Here is a 22,501-nt window from a genome sequence, read left to right as displayed (position 1 = left end):
AAAATTAATACTCTGTGCGGTGGTTTCCGAAGAGAACATAAAAAAGTATAAGACTCAAAAAGAAGTGGATCTGGGTTTGAAGATGTATATGTGCCATCCCTGTGGTACTACGAATTATTGTTATTTCTTAAAGATCAAAAGATACCAAGGCAGTCTGTTTCAAATATTGAAAATGAGGAAGTGAATGACAACATGAAAGAGACGTAAATGGATGATAGAAATAGGAGTGAAGAGGAGAATGAGACAAAGGTAAGTCAATAAACCAATAATTTATAATATTAGTTTTTAATTTTTTTTATTTGGATTGTGTGTTATATGACTACACTATTAATTATAATATCTAATGTATCATTCGTTCTTGCCAACTCAGAGCCCCTTCTTCGTTAAAAAATTTTGTAAATTCTTGTCGAACATGACTTGCTTCATTACTTTAGTTCCTGCTATGGCTACGTTGTAGGCCAGATAGTTGCTCAGGATTTGCTCTACGCCCCATTTGCACCGTTTCCTCTGTATTATTTTCTTGATCTAAAGAATCCAATGGTATGTAAGACTGGCGGCATTTGCGCCTCAAGAAATTATGCAGGATGCAGCAAGCCATTACGACTTTGTCTATCGATTCTAATTGTAGACCGATAGCTGACTGAAGTACTTGAAATCTTGCTGATAGTATGCCAAAAGAGTTTTCAGTTGTGCATCGTGCCCTTGATAAGCGGTAATTAAAAATTTTTCGAGCATGATTCAGGTCGTTTTGACTGTAAGGTTTTAAAAAATCACCTGATAATGCAAATGCTTCATCTCCAATGAATACAAATGGTAGCGGCCTGTTACTGTTTCATGGGCATATTGCAGGTGGTAGCTCTAATGTTTTATTTTTTAATTTTGTGTACAAATGAGTGCATGCTATGACTCCTCCATGCGATATTCGACCATTGGTACCAAAATTACACATTATAAATTAATGATTTACATTACATATAGCCATGAGAACTAAACTGTTATAACCCTTGTAATTGTAATAAAATGCTCCACTACCCGGTGGTGGTTTGATTTGAATATGCTTGCCATCTACGGCTCCAACGCAATTAGGAAAGTTGCATACTTCTTCAAAGCCTTCGGAGATACTTTTCCATTCTCTTTGTATTGTAGAAAACTGTAAAAAAATAAATATCAATTAATATCTACGATATGTATATATAAATACAATACATATATATAATGGTATATGGTAATATAATATAATATAATATACTAATTCACTAATATGTGTGTATTATTTTCAGACAAGTAATGCCGTATCTCAATTTGAACAAACTGAAATGGAGATAAATTCAGAACACAGTATGGCGAGCCAGCCCAGCATGTCAAGATCTTCCACTTCAGCACCATCCAGTCAATCATCAACGCCTTTATCTAAAAGGTCCAAAAAATACAAAGCAGCGCACCAAAATATTAAGAAAGCAGATGAAATATTAGATATTATCGAAACACGACTCAATAAACCAGCAGACGAGTTCGACCTTATAGGAAAATCACTAGCAATTAAATTACGGTGATTGTCAAGAGAAACACGACTCTATATAGAAAAATTAATAAATGATGTCTTATTTCAAGCAGATTTAGGAAAAATTAACAAAAATAGAAGAATTACGTCCGATCCCAATCTACTCCAAGCAACAATTAATAATAGCAATGTATTCCCTCCGACGCCTAGCTGTGCTCCCACCTGGACTAATCAGCCTACACCAAATCTTTACAATGTCAGTAACATCAGCAACGAAACTTCATGAACATCAGCTGCTATGTATTACGGATCTTATAATCCTGTACAATAGGTAGGTACCTAATAAATATTATGTTTATTCTTTATTATGAATTATTGTGTTTTTAATATTCTTACCTTTATGTATTTTTCCTTTAGTACTTGGTATATGGCTGAGCATGTTTCTTGAAAATGAAAATCTTAAATCGTGATAATTACGTCCAGTCGCTAAATATCGAAGGGTTGCGGTTAACCGTTCATGTGCACTTATTGCAGGTCTCATAACTGTGTCCTGACGTTTTATTAATGGAGTAACCATTTCTAACAATTCTACATAGGTATTTTCATCCATTCGTAGATAATTACGCCAGTTATCGGGTTCTCCTTTCAATTCTTCCAATATGTTAATATGTAAAAATGACTGTCTTTTTAAAAGCCATTCCTTACACCACAGAAGACGACGCTTTTTTGACTTTTTGGTACTTTTTAAATTGTAATCGCACGCCACTGCTATAATAGGAAGCTCTTCATCAGACGACATCACAACTCTCTTCGCGCACAACGACTTACTGGTACAAAAGTTTGAGCGTCTGTACATAAAGCAAATTCGAATCGATGAATGCACGTTAATACACGCACGTTCATGAATTAAGTCATCAGCGTGTGTCTGTAGGGGCCTATAGAGTAGGTTACGAAGCAAGTAAATAACTTACAATATCATATTCATATTCACTTTCCAAATTATTGTAGAGGCGACACATAGATATTACAGGAGAATTTAGATAATAGTTGGTTCGAGCAGGCTCCATAGCAAATAGCAATGGACATCTTGTCCGGTACCCAGGTACATTAAGAGCTATCATACCCAACAAATTGAGATCGTCTATTTCGCTTCTAGTTAATTTAGACAAAAATGTCAGACGTGCCAACTTTCTTCGCCTTTGCAGGCTCACTAAATTAAATTTATTCATTATCTCCAATTTGGGAATATGCAGCTCATATATACCTGTATTCTTGTAGTTAATATATCTTAATAGTTTATTCTGCACTCTCTCAATATTTAAAATATGCAGGTTGTAACAAGGGCACCAAACAATGGAACAATACTTCAAAATGCTTCTTATGTATGACACATAGAGAGTTCTAACACAGTTAGTATTGGTTAAACTCTTACAACTTCTTACTATAAACCTATATAATTTTGTGGCCTTGTTTATAATGGTGTAAATGTGAGTTTTAAATTTGAGCTGTGCATCAAAAGTAACACCCAAATCTCGCATTTCATCTTATCGAGATAATACTACTATACTGATATGGAATTAAGATATTTTTTTCAGGAGAAACTTACTACATAGCATTTATTTCTAATAAAATGTAAGTTATTAGCTACAGACCAAGAAAAAATATTATATAAGTCTTTTTGGATCATTTTACAATCATTCACATTATTAATTTTCGCATGCGATTACGTACATTGCTAAACAAAATTAACATTAGGGGTCCTAAATTTGAGCCCTGTGGCACACTAGATGAGGCAAGAAAAGAATCGAAGTGATAGTCCTTGATGACAACTTTCTGACGTATTTTTTAAATATGAGTGTAAGAATCATACCAAATGATTGCTAAAACCATATTAATATTCAAGTATAGTGTGTGATACTTTGTCAAAGGCCTTAGTAAAATCAGTATAAACTACATCTACTTGTGATTTTTTATCGAGACTTTTGCAAATAAATTGAATTTTGTTAGCCAAGTTGGATGCAGTTGACCTTTTCTTAGAATTTTGGATTTCTGCTAAATCACCTTTTTTAAACACAGGGCATATTTTTACTTGTTTCCATAAGTTTGGAAATGTATTTGTTCTTATTGACAAATTAAATAACATTTTTATAGGTTCAGTAAAAAATCCAACCATTCCTTTGATTAGGTATGTAAGGTAGAAGATTCTCAGGACCTACAGCCTTGTGAATTTTTAAGCCCCTAACACACAAACATGTTGCAGGTTCTATGTCAGTTTTCTCGCAGAAGATCTCAAGGGCTTAAAGAAACATATTATTGGAGATGCATCGTATTCAAGATTCTGAGACCGAAACTCATAATTCACTGTCACAACGATTTATTCATTGATGAATTTCATTTATTTGAAGCGTGCACCGAAGCAAAAATGGTTGAATAGTCCAATGATTATTGGTACAATTTTTCTAAAGCCAGCTGAATGAAAAGAATTCCTGGATATCTTGGATATATTAGAATATTTGGCTCTAGTAAAATGCCTATATCATTTGTAAGAAAAATGAAATTAAAAGTTAAGTTTTAGCTCTTAGAACCAAAATGTAAAACATCTTAGATATAAGACTCATAATGGATCACTGGAATTTCACTGAAAGTTCCCCGAGGTCGAAGGTTGAAGTGTCTTGTGTCATGAATATCATGTATTTAAGCAAGCTATAAAGCGCAAATAGATTCTGAGATAGGTACTGACATGAATCAAAAGTTTACATAAGAATCTATAGAATATTTAAATCTCTCAAAGCAAATTGTAACTGGAGCTAATATTCGTGACCATGGATAAGATCCTAAAAGGCAATCGATGAAACTTCAGCAGGTTTCGCTTTCAAAAAACGACTGGTTAATAAATGGTTTATATCGACTGGAACTACTGACAGGGCTTTAAGTTCACTTAGGAAACTTTATAGATTTCTGAAGCATCAGCAAAAGTTATCAAAAGCCCCAGAACTCTCAGATTAAAAAGTGCCTTTGGTTGCTCAAAAGCTTTATGTATTGGTTACTTGAATTTATGAGTTATATAGCTACAACGTGTTGGCCACATAAAAAGTGATCCTCATATCCACTTAAGTTATGCTTCTCTCCGACAAACAACTTTTTAGGAGCTTTCTTAAATGGTTGCTGCAAATATTTTCTCTTTATCAAAAGGCACGGCCAATCGACCAGTTGAATTTAGAAAACCTGTAAATTTATGTACGTAAACGTACGTTCCACAAACGACGAAAACTTTAAAAGTAATATCAACGTGTAAAATACAACGTGTTTACTAATAGAACAATGCGGCTTTAATAAATGAAAAAGAATAATAAAATCTATCTTGTTTTGATGGACTCATAAGTAATTGACTTTTTTGTTGACCCTGATCACTATTTAATAAAATATCAATTAAGAAAATTTTTTTTATTGACTAAAACTTTAAAACTCTTATAGAAATAAGCCTTTTCTTTTTTTTTAATTAAATTAAAATTGGCTTCTACCCATATTTAATTTAGCGATATATAACCCAGAAATCATTACCAAAAATTAAGTTTAACATATTTATTGTCAATTATTTATTATTCACTATTTTGGGAAAGTTTAAACAAGAAAGTTCAAACATTCTATTGAAAAATAGATGACCACTACTAGGTGGCCGCCATTTTGCATGATTGCATCCTTTTGATGTTGGTCACTCTGACAAATTTCAGTGGTGCCAATTGTGGGGAAACAAAACAATTAAAGTTTTTGGGAGGTTATGTTTACTAAAACGGAATAGAAAGTTACATTTAGTTAAAAATTTAAAATAGTTACATTAGTTCTGATATTTTTCTTATATTTGTTTAAGAATCTCGTTAAAATTCAATCGTTATAAATTACCGGGAAATCACAGGGATCGACACATGTATTTTAAAATATGTGTTTTATTATGCTCATAAACTTTCTTACAAATCCTAATACAATAAAAATGATGCCCTTCATTTTTATAGAGTGAGGCCCCGTTGAGCGGCCGCCATAATCTCCAAAAAGTTTTTAGTACAAATTCCCTTCAAGATCCTCAAAAGCTGATTATTGCTAAATGTAGAAAAATAATATTTCTAAGTGTAGAGAAGTTACATTTCTAGTATTGCCAAGGTTTACACTAAATACCACTCTTTCATTATTAAATAACAAAACCTAATTTCATAAATAAGTGCTATTGTTTAAACACTTCTTTAATATTTAGTTTTTTTTTGTTTAATCCCTAAAACATATTCTCACAATTTTAAATTTTTACGATAGCCTTTCAAATGAAAATGTATACGGCAAGTAAATTAGACTTGAGAGACAAGTTTTAGTAACAATAAATAAATCAATTCATATTTAATGGTTCTTTTTCATTTTCCTAATTAAAATTAAATTTATATATAGTGATTTATGAAATCTTAAAATTACATGAAACTCTCATAAGAAAAAGATCATCCCTTTACATATAAAATTATACTGTCAATTTTTTTGCTCTATAATCTTTGTGTTGTGTTATCCTTTGCTGCTTTAGCATAAAATAAAAAGCATAAAATAAAAAATGTATTTTTTCGTAATAAAACCAAAAAAGTGGTTTATATCTAAAACTAGAAATCCAGCATATTACAATTCGTACACGGCACACCGACATGTTTCAGTTCGATTTGTATCATTCCAGTCATTTTCCTCGATTCATGTCAACATAGTCGAGCGGAAAATTGTTTGTTTCCCGTTCGTAAGCTTGATGACAATATTCTTTACTCATCTTTTTCCAAAAAATCGTATTGCAAAGCTATTTTAAATTATATGTTATAAAGCACGTAATATAGCGTAGCGGATCCGAGAGCCAAATGTATAATTTGGCGTGTAATTTGTACATAAATACTTTATTACCCTACTAAATATCAACGTTTTTTGTTAAAGTTCAAAGAAATCCTTAACACTTAGAACACTTTAAGGTTAGCTATTAATACTTAGACAACTGAGTGATAAATTATGAAAAGTTTGGCCAATATCATAATAATGTCTTTATAGGGCTTCCAGAAAAAAAGATTTCACTTACGTAGTTCGCTCGTGGCAACGAGGGCACTCCGTGAGCAGGATAAGCTATTTTGTATTAACAGCCAATTGTCATAGCAAAATCTATAGGAAGTTTGCTAATAAAATTATACGTATAACCTCCCGAGGACAAAATATAATAACTGTGCAAAACTTTACTTTTTTTATAAGTGGACATAGCCACAGACACTCACATTTAAATAATTATGTAGATAGTTAATTCATGAAAATACCAGGAGAGGGCATATTCAAAAGTTATTTAGTTTTCTTTCTGGAAGAAAAGTCTTTAAAAATTGCTTACAGGTATTACTATTATATATTTACTATCGCTGAAGATATTATGGTATAAAAAAATGTATTACAACTTATAGCATTAAAAAAATATAGCTCAAATGGGAGCTTCAAAATTTAATTATCTTAATAGTAGAGGATCCCACCATACTAAGACCTTCACCCATAACGTTACGGGATGAAACGTATGTTTTCATAAAATGTAGTATATCTTAAAATGTATTCCGCACAGGTTGCCTGAAAAATCTTGTGCAAAATATTATTTATTAATAATTAAAAATGATTTTTTTTAAACATTGCACTCTTCTGTTACGCATTAAATTGTGTACTAATCGAAAGTACGGAACTTGTGAAATATGCATCCACTGGGTTGCCTTCTTTTTTCTTGTGCAGTTACTACGCAGCCAGGTGCGCGGAGGTGATTCGTAATAGCAATTTGCACCTATCGAGTTACGCAATAAAACATTATATTAAATTAAACTTAATTTTATTGCAAACAATATGGCATAGGGTTGCTTGCGAAAAACCTGTGAATAATTCCGGTTGCCGATTTTTAAAAGTTCAAATTCTCGCGCGGCTTGATGCGAGCGATAGAGAGGTTCGAGAATAATATCCAATGCGATAGACAAAGACACAGCATTACAGCTGTATTCCACTAGTTTATCGAGTGCGCATGCTCTGTGTATGAGTTACAGAAAGAGAGCGATAGTAGTATTAGTAGTACATGCTATAGTGTAGATGATTTCAATTCGAACACCTTACAAATTGGGGTACGGTCAATATACTAAATTCACGCATTGAAACAAATAGCAAAATATATAATGAGCGGTCCTCGTATATTTAAAGACATATGATCGCTGGAAATTCCTCAACCCCGGCCCGTTCAACGAGAAATTTTGTCAGAAATAGGTAGGCTAAGTCCCCAGCATTGACGTGTAAAAGACGAAGACAAAAGATTACTACCGGCGCTTGGAGTTTGAATTGTGGACGGGCCGGGCCTATAGAAAATAAAAATTCTACGATAAATTTTACATGGGCCTGGTGCCAGTGTCGTTTTATGTTTTATTTCTGGTTTAGAATCAGGTGTCTTAAGAGTGTGTTGGTCGCGTGTCGTAATTTTATAAATTAATTTGTTGTTACCGTTGTGGTCTTTGTTTTGTTGTTGCTTTTGTCGTTGTTAATACTATTGTTGTTACTGTTGTTATCACTGTTTTTAAATACTTTTTATCTAACAATTTAAAATGCCATTGTGGAGACCTTCTGATGTTTCTGATAATGAAATGGATAATTTGGAAGTTAATTGCGACTTGGCGCAATCGGAATTTTTAAATAAAGACTTACATATTCAAACCCAGAGAGTTGTTTTAAATATTTTCAATTGCCTAAAAAACGAAATGCGCGGGGCCTCACAAAACGACATTTTAAAAAGAGTTTGAGAGCTGACTAAACTTGCCCGTACTACCATCTACACAGTGATAAAAGCCGGAGACGTCATCGATCATTCTGTGAAGAGAAAAATATTTTTTACAATCCTTCTGTGGCACGCCTATGCTTTACAAAGAAGATACCGCTAATGACCCGAGTTTTAGTTTTTCTGCTGTTCGGATTGAGTTCATATGGACTATAGCAGTAGGAACATAATCATAGTGAATTAACCTCATTTTGAAAAAAAAAACGTGCTAAAAAATAGTTAAAAAGTGTGTTTTGTGTGGCTCATGTGACAATGTACTACATTTTAACGAATAAACTTTAAAAAACTATTCATTGAAATTAGCTTTTCGTAAAATAAAAATTTTTAAATACAATGACGTTGAGATAAGCCGCGCGAGAATCTGAACTTTTAAAAATCGGCAACCGGGATTATGCACAGGCTTTTCGCAAGCAACCCTATGCCATATTGTATGCAATAAAATTAACATTAATTTAATGTAATGTTTTATTGCGTAACTCGATAGGTGGAAATTACTATTACGAATCACCTCCGCGCACCTGGCTGCGTGGTAACTGCACAAGAAAAAAGAAGGCAACCCAGTGAATGCATATTTCACAAGTTACGTACTTTCGATTAGTACACAATTTAATGCGTAAGAGAATGAGTGCAATGTTTAAAAAAAAAATTATTTTTAATCATTAATAATTAGTATTTTGCACAAGATTTCTCAGGCAACATTTGCGGAATACATTTTAAAATATACTACATTTTATGAAAACATACGTTTTATCCCGTAACGGTATGGGTGAAGGTCGTAATATGGTGGGATCTTAGACTATAAGAGTCTTGCAGTTCAAGAGTGTACTCCTAAATGTACTCGAATTTGAGATTAATCTGGGATCTTCTATTGTTTTTCGTTTTACTAGAAAAAATAGGAGTATATTTATTTTTGATATTAAGCTAAAATCCCAAATTACAAGAATCTATATAGATTATTAGAAAATGAATGAAAAGCAAAAATAATAAATTTTATGTTTAGCAAAATCCTAAACTTGTTATCTTTTTAAATGTTAAGAATAATATGTAACCTTCATAAACTTATATCTTTACCTAACACGAATAATAACCCAAGCAACACACGATATTTAAATAAACGTTTATTTTTGGTTAACATCAGGTGTACCTTTAAAGTTGAACTTCAACTATAAATATCCGCGTGTTCGCTTCACGTTTAACAAGAAGGTTTATTAGATGTTCATAATATACTACTAATTAATATTTCATAAAAAGGTAAACCTGTATGTATGGTATATTATTTATTATTTAAAGACGTTTACAAATGCGTTAATTAAACAATATATTCCCACCATGAATAAAACGTTTAATATTTAGTTATAGAAAACCAGTAAATAACCTTTAATTTAGTCGTTAAATAACTGTTTTTATAGAATTTATACTAAAGATATCTATTTAAGCTTAAATTATGATATGTTATACCGGATGTCCAGAAACTCTATCGACAAACTTTACAGGGTGAAGAATCAGAAAAAATTCTCTAGGGGAACCGAGAGAATTTTTTTCATATTCGAATCTATAGGGTGTTAAAACTATTAAAAAAAGTTGTTTTTTAAATAACTTTTCTATTAATGTAGATATTTTTTTTTTATTTGCAGATGTGCAAATTTATATTCTTCAGTTTTTTTTAATTTAGTATAATTATTACGTTTTATACACGTTAATGTATTTCTAACTTTTTTACGTGTCCCGTATACGTGTATGAAAAGTATACCGTATGCTAGACGGTGACATATATGTGATATCGAGGTCATTTCGTCAAATATTTGAGATGTAGTAATTGAGTTTAAAAACTAGATATGTGAATCCCGTGTCAATTTTTTAAATTCCAAAATTTCCTCTATTTTGTGAACAGAATAGTATATGATATACGTATATTCTACAGTTTAATAAATATAGCTTTCAAAAACTTTTTTTTATTGGATAGATGATCAAAAATGGCACTTATGAGCCAAGTTCGACGTTTAGAGAAAGCAGGACATATTGAAGGAACTAATATTTAGTTTTGTGGCATTAATTTTTAAATTTGAGTGTTAGCAAAGATAAAATATTAGTAGTATTATTATCTTTGGTGTTAGGTAATTCCTTAAGGTAATTATTTTCAGTTTTTGCTGCTTAGCCTACATTACATTATTAAGTAACTAGTGAAGTGTGAATTGCAACTTGACAATGAAATAAAGCTAAAAAAAATTATAAATGAAGTTGTATTATTGTGAAGCCCAAAATAGTATGATAATATGATCGATTGTTGTTTATTGATTGTATTTGTTGGATATTTCCAACCTTTGTGTTCTCAAGACGCATGCCAAATAGCCAAAAATTTTAAAAATATTCGTATTTGATTAAGAATTAGCGCCTTTTAAAAATTTGACTCCAATTTATTTCAACACCCTGTATACTATCATAACCAAATTTGGTACACTTATGTTTTAAGTGGTCCTGAACAATAATCCAGTACCATTTTTCAAAAATAAATATCGCTAATACTACTTCTCGATTTTTTGCACTTCAAACTTGAATACAGTAGGCCATGACCTGCTTTCTCTAAACGTCGAACTTGGCTTCTAAGTGCCATTTTTGACCATCTATCCAAAAAAAAAGTTTTTCAAAATTGGTCAAAAAACAAAAATTTTAGAGGGGTGGCTAACCCTTAAGTGGAACACACTGTATATTAATAGTTTTAATTTAAAAACTGTAATTTTGAATCTAGTTAATGAAAAGTTGTCTACAACTACAAAAAACTTAAATTTCTTTAACAATTATTGACTGATTTTAAGACTTTAAATTTCCACCTACTTCCGATAAAAAATAGCACAGCTATTGCAATTTTCATAGCGATACACCTTGTTTTCAAAAAATAAAATGGGATTTTTTCACGTTTTTCACGTTTTTCACGAACACCTTAGGGTTATGTGAGAAAAGTATAGATACAAAAACTCTAGATTTTTTATCACCTTTAATTTTCTGCAAAAAAAAACTTTTTTTAACCTTACTCTCACCCCCCCCCCCCCCTTTTCCCTCCACCCACATAACACCACATTAATCTGTTAAAATATTGTATAATAAATGAATTGAATTTAAAGAGAAACTTGCTATTTTAATTCTTGCAATAGAAACATTTTAAATTTAAAAATTCCTTACGTTTGTTTTTTTTGTCTGTTTGTCTCTCTTATAAAAGTTTTATTCATATTTCGTTAAAATTTTAGGTACACAAACTAAGTCAAGTCTCTAAGAGGATCAAGTGTAATTTTATCTCAATAACGTGTATTTCAATTAAAAGCTCACATTTTAATAATTAAAAGTATCGTAATAAAACTATGTGATCTAATATATTGAAATAAAAAATAATTTTAATTAAAAATGTTAATTTTTAAACCGACAATAATTCCGTGAAAGATTTTAATTTAAGAACGAGAACTAAGTCAGTAGCTAGAAATTTATAAATTGTGACATGAAATGTAATTATGAAAAGCAAATGAAACATCTTTACATTAAACACACGAGATATCCCTAGCAATTTGCTGTTTACGATGCCACTTTATCAACATTCTCTTCTAGGATTTCTGTCTTATTTTGGAACATTTCAAGTATTATCCTAATAAAACCCGAAGTAGGTTAGGTGATATCAAGGCGTATGTTGGCATGGCATGGCTATACAGAATATATAAAATATGTAGGTATTTTCAAATGACACGTTTTATTTTGTTTACTTGATTTGAGGTATTTTAATATTATATTGATAAAGTTTATATTGAAAACTGTCAACTATAAGCCTTAAACACAGTTGTTATAATTTGGATACGGGTCAGATTATAAAAACTGCTAGAACTTCATTACGTAACTCTTTAAATGCAGCTGTCATCAATAGATGATGGAGCAAATTTTTTATGAGATACGTCTATTGGTTGATGAATTATGCTAGGAACGACCATTGCATACTGACTATCCTCTCTTTCATTAAATATTGTCGATGAAACAAGTGCGTTAAATGATATATATATATACATATTTCGATTTAGTTATGACTCAGATCCATAATAATTACATTTATACGTTTCTCTCCAATGTTTATCCTATATATTTCAGAATGTGCATAAAAAATTTCAGTTGTAGATATTGGTGTCTAGCTGTATTTAATATTTTAATGTATCTGATGGTATTCGTGGTTCAAACAATCCAAAAAGAATTAAGAAATATTGATATATGTAGTCATGAACAAAAAATTCTTTTGGTTAGTGACCTGTAATCTGCACTAGTGCAAGTGAACAAGAGGCTAGTAAAAGGGATAATGAATTAAATAGTAATGAGTACAGTGTCAGAAGAGATTTAGGTTGGCAAATTCTGATATTGTCAATCGAACAGTATACAATTTTGGCGAGAAAATCGCCAAATATTTTGTAAAACATGTATTCTTATGTATATATAATGACAATATTTATAAACAAAACTAATAAATACCATCTGTATACTGCTAAAGCTTTTTGGAAAAAAATTTATCGATGACTCAACTAAAAAATTTTTATAAAAAAAACAACGTTTTTTTCGTGTTTTTTTCACTATAGCTGTTTATACCTCTTCCGAAAGAGTTCAACTAATTAAATGGTTTTATGGAGGCAATTCGGCAGTACAATGTAGAGATTTGTTATCAGTGACATTTGAGAATAGACCGATTCCTTGTGCAAAAACGGTTTTAAATGTGGTTACAAATTTTGAGACATCTTTTTGTCTTCAAGATTGTAAAAAATGCCACACAAAACGTCAAGAACCACCTGTTGAAGTGGTCCAGGATATAGAGCGGCGGGAAGAAATGGTTTGCAGTACCCTAGAACTTGATTCGACATGGTCCACTAGAAGTGTTGGAGAGAAACTGGGAATGAGCGATAAAACTGTTGCTCTTATCTGGAAAAATTATGGGTACAAATGTTTCAAGTATTCAAAAACTCAGGAAATATTTCCTGAAGACCAGTGGCAAAAAATGGAATTTTGTGAAACCATGATGGAAAAGGCAAATTCGCATTTCCATTTTACCTGAAACTCTTTTGAAGGTGCGAAATAGCTTTTACGATAGGTTAAGTTTTTGTTTAGCGAAAGAAGGCGGTTTATTTGAGCCTTTTATTTAAAAAATGATATGTTGTTAAATTTGTTTATTGGAGTTTTATTTCTGATCTTTTATTATATTTTTATTAGAGTTGATATTTTATTTTTTATTAGAATAACGCTTTAATTTTCATTATGCAAAACACAGCATATTAAACATTTTAAGATTACAATTCTATGCGGGTTTTTCACATTGTCATGTCTGTAAAACCCGCATTAGAATAAATAATTTAAAAATGCCTGGATTTTCGCGTTATATTTTGGGACATTTTGTCGCCAAACGACGCAGCTCCCACGAAAGTCAGATGTTTGCTAAACCCGTCCTCGGGCCGGCCGGGGCGGTGCTCTGTCGCAGGCACTCGTACACGCGCGACGTTGCAAAATTTCGCCTCTATGCGGTTTCCTATAAGTAACGAACGAAAACACGATCTGCACGTTAGAGTCAAGAACTCAAGAATTGAAAAAGACTAAGTATATTTAAAAAATGTTTAAAATTTTTTAATCTTTTACAAAATTCGCTATCGTAAAATCACTAATATTGTTCAAAGGCAGTCTCTGCCTTAAACAAATAATTAGTATTAAAATTTAAACTGGTAAAGAGAAAATATACACCAACTTTATACAGGGCAATAATTTGCCCAATAGTTATTATAGCAGCGAAGCCTGGACCCTCAATCAACGAGAAAGTAATAAGAATCTTATGGTTAAAAAAAAGTTTACAGAATGATATTCTGACCCCAATAGAGATAAATCAACAGAAGTATAGAAAATTGATTACAATGCTGAATTAGCGGCAGTGAATCGTAGGAGATGAAAAGCAATAGTGGAGGCCAAAATTCATTCAGAGTTATAAAGCCGGGAAAAAAAATGCAAAAAACATCGATTTGGAATTAAAGTTTTTGTGTTGTATAATTGTCAGGCAGAAACTGTTCTGATTGTGATGTAAAATTGATATTTTTTTAAATAACCTGCTATTTGTATGAATAAAATAATGGCAAACTATTAAAAAACGGACATCTATTATACACAGAAAACTGGCAAATTAGTCCCAGAATTGCCATCAAAAAATGCCCCTACAAATACATACCCCACAAGAAATAGTCTTAATCAAAATACGCGAGTTGGTAGGAATAAAAAAAGTATTGGTCAGCCTTATTTCAAATATTTATGCTCGAAACTTATATTATACAGGAAAAAATATCTACAGCACCGTTTAAAGGTTATGTAGGGCAATGGATTAAAAAGACAGATGCGGCTATATTTCATCGTTTGGTGAATAACTTGTAGCTTGTTATTATTATTATTATTAACAGAGCGATAACTTTTATTAAATGTTTGACAATTCCCATGTTCTTTTGTCAATTTCTATGTGCTACTGTATTTCAATGTAATTAGTTTTGTCTTTTCTTATTGTATATGTTGTACAAGATGTGGTTGTCCTAATTTTTAATGTTGTTTTAAAACCGGCAATAAAAATAATAAATATGGACAGATACAAATAAATTATAAGTGATGTATTGAAAAACCAGTAATGGAGTATTTTCTCGGACTTGACAAGGAAAACCCGATATTGACCTTTAAACCCGAATTGGACTATATATATTCCTACAGAAAAGGTACCAACAAGCTTCTAACTTTAGGAGCTTCGGTATTCGTTTATTTCATCCTTGTACTTGTACGTAAAGCAGAAGAAGTATGTTGTATTTAAATTTTGTAATTTTGGAAATAAACGTATTATTATTATTATTGATTTTTGCCTTGCGGCAATCACACTCCCGGGGAACATTCACTTATCCCAGATATCTAAGATATCAAAAGGATTAAGCTCTGAGGGGACCCTTTCCAGATTGTCGAGCCCTGGATGGTGTTCGGTCTTCTGTACCCATGAACTTTCTGACGACCCGTGCTGTCCCCAGTAGCACCGCTTTTTGCATGTTTTTGTAGTGGTGCTCACTTAGTCCTAGTTGTTTGAGGTTCTCTACAAGGGTTTTTGGTATAAGTCCAGTTGACGAGATTATTATCGGAATTGTTTGAACATGCTCCATCTCCCATTGCCGTCTGATTTGCCCTTCAAGATCTCGATATTTGATGATCTTTTCGTTGTATTTTCCTTGGAAGTTATTATTATTAGGTGTAGCAATGTCAATCAGCGTGGTTCTCCTTAGTCGCTTATCCACCAGGATAAGATCTGGTCTATTGTTGACAGTTCTTTGGTCGGTGAGAACAGTTCGGTCCGAGTACAATTTATACTCGCCATTTTCAAGAACTGGCTCTGGAGTATAATTGTAATATGGAACTTTGTCCGTCCTCAAGAGGTTTAGTTTAACTGCAAGTTCTTGGTACAGTATTTTTCCCACGCAGTCATGACGTGCCTTATACTCAATTTGAGCAAACGTTTTACATCCTCCCGTTATGTGTTGGATGGATTCTGTCACTTGGCATCCATATCGACATTTGTCACTCTGTACTGAAGGATCCGAAATAATGCACTTCAAGTAGTTTCTAGTTGGAATAACTTGGCCTTGTATGGCCAAGAGGAAACCTTCCGTTTCGGGAAACAGTTGTCCCGAAGTTAACCAGTAGTTCGACGCGTTGGTGTCGACATGTCCCTGGCTAACCTCGTTGACGTGTCTCCCGTGCAGTGGTTTTTGTGCCCATGATCGATGTTTTTCTTCATCAGTGACGTGGTGACTTTCCATTTCGCGATTCTTCAGTTTCAGAGGTGTAGAGTCATCGACCTCGCATATAGCACGGTGCAGAGCGGACGATATAGCCTTGTCATGAAAGAAATTTCTCAGAACTGAAATTTGTCGGTCTAACTGTTTGCCAATGTCTGCCAATCCTCTACCTCCCTGATGTCTTGGTAGCGTAGTTCTTTCTGTGGCACTTCGAGGGTGGTGTTTTTGAGCCTTAGTCAATAATGTTCGTGCCTTCCGTTGCAAGTTCTGGATGTCCGTCTTGCTCCATCCCACAATTCCAAAGGAATATGTTAGTGCTGTACAGGCATACGTATTCAACGCCTTAAATAGATTCTTACTGTTGAGGCTCATTTTCACTATGTGCTTTACTCTTGTTGTAAACTCAGCAGTAAGTTTATCTTTCATTGTTCGGTGGTCTATTCGCGCTGCCTGCACCATTCCCAGGTATTTGTATGTATCACCCTCTTCCATGGCATCTATAGTTTGGCCTTCCTGCATCTCGAAGGATCCCGGCTGCATCTTTCCTCGTACAATGTTGTTAATACGACACTTATCCAGTCCAAACCTCATTCCGATATCAGCAGAGAATTCCTCCACGATGTTCAGCATCTGATCCAGTTGATTACTGATGGCACCCATTAGCTTTAGATCGTCCATATAGAGCAAATGATTGACTCTTCCGATTTCCCTACTCTTCTTCTTAATAGCAAAGCCGTAAAAGGTGGAATTGAGTCGAGATGATAGAGGATTCATGGCTAGATAGAACCAAAGTGGACTCAGAGAGTCGCCCTGGAATATACCCTTACGGATCGGTATTGTGTTTGTCTCAATACTCTCTCCAGTAGGAAGTTGTAGATGCATAGTTGTTCTCCATATCGCCATTGTGCTCTCCAGTAGAGTCACAATGCGTTCATCTATTTTATATATCCTAAGGACATCAATAAGCCATTTATGTGGGATAGAATCGAAGGCCTTCTTGTAATCGACATAGGCGGTTTAGAGATTTCTCTTATTACTATAGGCCTGGTTGCAAATTACGGAGTCGATGGTCAATTGCTCTTTACAGCCCATGTCCCCCCTAGCACATCCCTTCTGTTGAACAGCAATAATGTTGTTATCCTCGCAATGTTGGTATATGCGCTCTGTAAGACACGCGGTTATCAGCTTATACAGTGTTGGTAAACATGTTATTGGCCGATATTTCGCTGAATCTTGTGTGTTCTGTGGATCTTTTTATAGCAGAAAAGTTGATCCCTGAGTGAGGAACGTTGGAAGTTTGTTCGGTTCCATCAGCAGATCATTTATTAGTGTGGTCAGTTGTTTGTGGGTTGACCACAGCTTTTTGATCCGTGTGGTCTGAACCAGGGGCTTTCCAGTTGTGAAGGCCTTTAATTATAGTGGAGACCTCTTCAACGGTAAATGGCTGATGATGCATTTGCTCGAAAAGTTGAGACTTGAAAAGTTGAAACTTGCCTGGTTATTACATGGTGTTGTCGTTGTTAATTGACTACTCCAGAATGTTGAAATTTCATCGCTGGTTGGATAGTTATTTTCGCAAGGACTGGTTGAAAACTTAAGTTTTCTATAAAAAGATTTCTCCGAGCGTACGAAAAGCGCGTTGTCCTGCTTTCTGCTATTGCTGGATTTATATCTTTTAAACCGTCCTGCATATACCGATAATTTTTGTTTCAGTGTATCCAAACATTCTTCAGGTGTTCGATTTTCTGGATATTATTATTATTATTATTATTATTATTATTATTATTATTATTATTATTATTATTATTATTATTATTTTTATTATTATTATTATTATTATTATTATTATTATTATTATTATTATTATTATTATTATTCTCGTCGATAGCGGTGTTGTCAATTTCATCGGAAGGCAAGATGAATTTTGCTATGGTAGATTTAGGAACTTTCGAACAATGTTGCATGTATTCAGTATAACAGATTTCTGTATAGTGACAATCGTCCACGAGGAAAAACCCAATGCGTTATAGTTTTTTGACAGTGTTAAAGGGACAATTTCAGTGGATGAAATAACTAAAGGGAGTATATATGCATTATCTTGCCTCCATTGTTGTTTTATCTCGTGAGCTAGATCTGCGTATTTAGCAAGTTTAGTGTGTGTCGTTTCTAGGACATTATTGGTATTTGGCACTGCTATGTCAATTAGAAAGGTTTTCCTTTGGGTTTTGTTTATTAAGATTATATCTGGTCTGTTTGAAGTCAGCGTCCTATCGGTCAAAACAGTTCTGTCCCAGTCAAGCCGAAAGTCGTCATTTTCAAGTAGAGTTTCTGGTTTTGATTATTATTATTATTATTATTATTATTATTATTATTATTATTATTATTATTATTATTATTATTATTATTATTATTATTAATATTATTTTGTTCTAATTTTCTTTATGCAATTTATATTTAATATCCAATAATCCATTTTATTTGAAAATTTCAGTTTTGTATTAATATTTTTTTTCCAATAAACGAGTCATCATTTCAAATTTAGTTATTCATTATGTGACCATATGATCTGACTTTTATATTTTAATACGTATTATGTATCTATATGAAGAAATAATGCTGAATAAATACTTCTAATTAATATTATTAAACTTTAAAAATATTTTGCTAGATTCCAGAAAAATAAAATGCACTCTATATATATATATCAATTTTCTATTAATAACCCCTAAATGTGAAATTTTTATTTTTCTCTACACTCTAAAAGAAGTCTCTCCGCCACTTTTAGTGACATTTGGGGCTTTCCAATAATAGCGTAAGAGTCCCAAATCCGAAAAATTATATGTAAACTGGCTGCGGGTCCATATGATGTTGATTCCGGGCTAAATTTGAATTCCTAAAATATTTCAGAGATATATATCCTTCTGGTTACGATCGCTTTAGCGCCGCTTGTGCTAAAATGGCATGATTTAAATTTTAATAAAATTGGTTTCGTATATTGGTTTTTTATAAGAGTATTCTTAGTTTTCCTAAATAATTCTTGTTTTTAAACTGAACTGGAGATATTACACAGTTGCCGGTTTACGAAATACAGGGTATATAAAGTTGGAATTTTAATTTGAAATTTCTTAATAATTTTGTGATTTTAAGCAGTATCGTCTTAAAAATTGGCAACTTTATGTGTTTTGACATGAAAGGTATGAATTTTGTGGTGAATTTAGCATTATTTATACAGGGCGTTAGTTACCCCCCATTACTTATGGTAAATTACAACATATAATTTTTGCCTAATCAATTATGGCTAAAATGACTAAAACATCTAATAGGCAGTTTATTTTAAATAAAAAAGGTACTTTTGTTTATTTCATGTAACTCTATCAGATTTTAAGTTATTTACATTTTAAATATTAAGCGTAAAGAATCCTAATCCACCGTTATTACATTGACTTTTTTCAAGTAGGCTTGTGCCAGGACTTATCAGTTTTTTGTGTAAAGAAATTATATGACAATTTTATAGTCACTAAGTAAGAGTGTATTATTTGTAGTAAAAATTTTAAAATAAGAAAGTGCCACATCATAATAAGTATTCTAACAGTGAAATGCGTGATATGATTTGCGTTTTTGCTCAGTCAAATTATAGTGTGTTCAGACGTATTTATACCTGCCTAGGCGAAACAGGGTGTTTTCGTCCTAAAACCTTAAATGGTGCTCCAAAAAATATCAACGTTAATGATGAAGAAGAGGTTTTAGCTCATACTTCGGAAAATCTAGATCTTAGTACTGGTCGGTTAAGTATGGCAACAGAAATAAGCCAATCATCTTTGGAGAATTCCATATCACTATACTCCTGTCAAAAATTTGGTACATCTAGATTTACCAGTTCGCCTTCAGTTACAGTGCTGAATTTATGCTAGATAAATAATCCGAAAATCAGGAATTTGTTAATGACCTTCTTTTCACCGATTAGGCGACGTTTACTAGACGAGGTGTTTTTAATTAAAAAAACGATAATTTGTTGGACTCTCAAAATCCACATGCTCCAAAGGAACGACATTTTCAGCATGATTTTAAGGTAAATATTTGGTGTGATGTGATCTATTCAAACTTCGTTGAATAACATTTAAACCCATTAGTAGAAGATGTACCACTAGCCATAAGGCGGAACATGTGGTTTATGCAAGACGGAGCGCCGTTACATTTTTTTCTGCCTGTACGGTGATTCCTGAATGAACATTTTCCTCACCGGTGGATTGGGGGTGGCAGTGAATTTGTTTAGTCATCTAAAAGTCCAGCCTTAAACCCTCTAGACTTTTTAATTTGGTCACACAGGAAGGACATGAAGGACATTCAAAAAGATACAATAAATTCCATAGAAGAGTTACGACAAAAAATTCAAGAAGCTGCTAATATTATCAAAAATAATCGACAAATGTTCTTTAATTTTTAAAGATTTTTAAGGAGACGCCTTACAAAGTGTATTGAAGTGGAAGGCGGGAATTTTGAAAATTTACTTTAAAGTTTTTTTTTTAATATTGTTACTGATTGTTATTTGTTGTCTTTACTGTTGTTGTCCAGCATAGTAGTAATTTAAAAGAAGAAATTCCTATTAAGCCAATGTAATAACGGTTACTTATAATTTTTTACACTGAATGTTTAAAATGCAAATAAATTAAAAACTGATACAGCTTCATGAGTACTTTGTTTATTCAAAATTGAACTGCCTTTTAGATTGTTTAGTTGTTTTAGCCATAACTCCAAAGGCAAAAAAAGATATGTTGTAATTTACCTATGAAAGAGGGTGTAACTAACGACCTGTATAAATAATGCTAAATTTACCACAAAATTCGTAATTTTCATGTCAAAGCACATAAAGTAGCCAACGCACAGAAAGCATGGGAAATCTTGAAACTGAAGATACTATACAATATACAGGGTGAGTTTTTTAAAGTGTTACAATGCGATATGTCAAAAACGGCTGCAAATTTTTTTTTGACATTTTGGTGACATTTTAAGTATACCGGGGGGCACTTTTTGTGATATTTTTTACATTTGTCCCTTCACCCCCCTAAGAGGGGGGGAGGGTCACCTCCTTATTTTAATGACGTGTTTTTTATTCTTAAATACGAATCTACATAAAATATGAAGTCTGTTTACAAAAAATTTTTAAAATTGCTCTGCTGGTTACGGAATTATGATCAAAAATGTTTTGATTAAATTTAAAAAAAATTCGAATATTCTACTACAATAAAAACAAATTATTTCCTACTTTTTAATTATTTATCGTCTATGTATTATGCCTAAGGAGCTGTTCGAAGTGACCGCCTTCGACTTCCAAACACTTTCTTATCCTTTCTTGACATGAGTTTCGTACCCGCTGTAACATTGCTGGTGTCACTAATAAACAAGCAAAACGAATCCTGTTCTTCATGTCCTCTGGAGTTGTAGGTGCACTAGCCATTACTTTGTCTTTTATAAATCCCCATAAAAAAAAAGTCAAGGGGGGTCAAATCTGGCGAACGAGCAAACCAGTTGACAGGACCACCTCGACCAATCCACCTGTTTTCAAAAATCTCATTTAAATAAGTACGGGCCTGTATGGCATAATGGGATGGAGCTCCGTCCTGCTGAAACCATACGTTAGGATTTAAATTTTGGTTTAGTAGACGAGGTAACTGATTTCCTAAAAAATCTGTGTAGACCTGTCCATTTAAATGACCTTGGAAAAAATGCGGACCAATAACTCTATCCTCGAAAATACCACACCATACGTTCACAGACCAGGGATGTTGATTTGGTACAGTTCTCATCCAGTGAGGATTATTTGCTGCCCAGTAATGCATGTTGTGCCTGTTTACCTTTTAGAAAAACAAACAACCAAAACTTGAATATGTTCTAATTTAAATAAGTTAAATCTTCCCTGCCCGCAATTATTAAAAGAAGCCTCATCAGAAAAAATAACGTTTCTCAAAAAATGGTTATTTTCACGCGTTTTGTTGAAATCCATGTGCAAAAATTAATGCGATTCTCAAAATCATGTCCGTAAAGCTCTTGATGAAGTGTAATGTGGTAAGGATGAAACTTGTACCGGTGCAGAATTGTTATAATTGATGATTGACTAATTCCAGCATCTAAAGCAAGCCGCCTGGTACTGATTTGAGGATCAATAGCTACTGCTCCTAATACAGCAACTGCCTTATTTTCATCTGTTTGCGTTTTAATCCGATTTCGTTGTTTACTTTTTAGACTACCAGTCATACGACTTCTGATCTCCAGTCTCTTAAAGGCCATATGAGATTTTGGAATATCCGGAAACCTCTCGGCCCACACTACTGCACCCTTCCTATAATT

General features: G+C 32.8%; 1 pseudogene; it reads right to left on the bottom strand.

Annotated features, from left to right (window-relative positions):
- Positions 1-366: 366 nt before the first annotated feature.
- LOC126744774 (uncharacterized) lies at positions 367-2,111 on the bottom strand (annotated as a pseudogene).
- Between the last annotated feature and the right edge of the window lie 20,390 nt (positions 2,112-22,501).

This window comes from Anthonomus grandis, chromosome 14 (assembly GCF_022605725.1).
Source record: "Anthonomus grandis grandis chromosome 14, icAntGran1.3, whole genome shotgun sequence".
Lineage (NCBI taxonomy): Eukaryota > Metazoa > Arthropoda > Insecta > Coleoptera > Curculionidae > Anthonomus > Anthonomus grandis.
The sequence above is the reverse complement of the archived record's forward strand: the minus strand, read 5'-3'. Positions and strand labels throughout refer to the sequence as shown.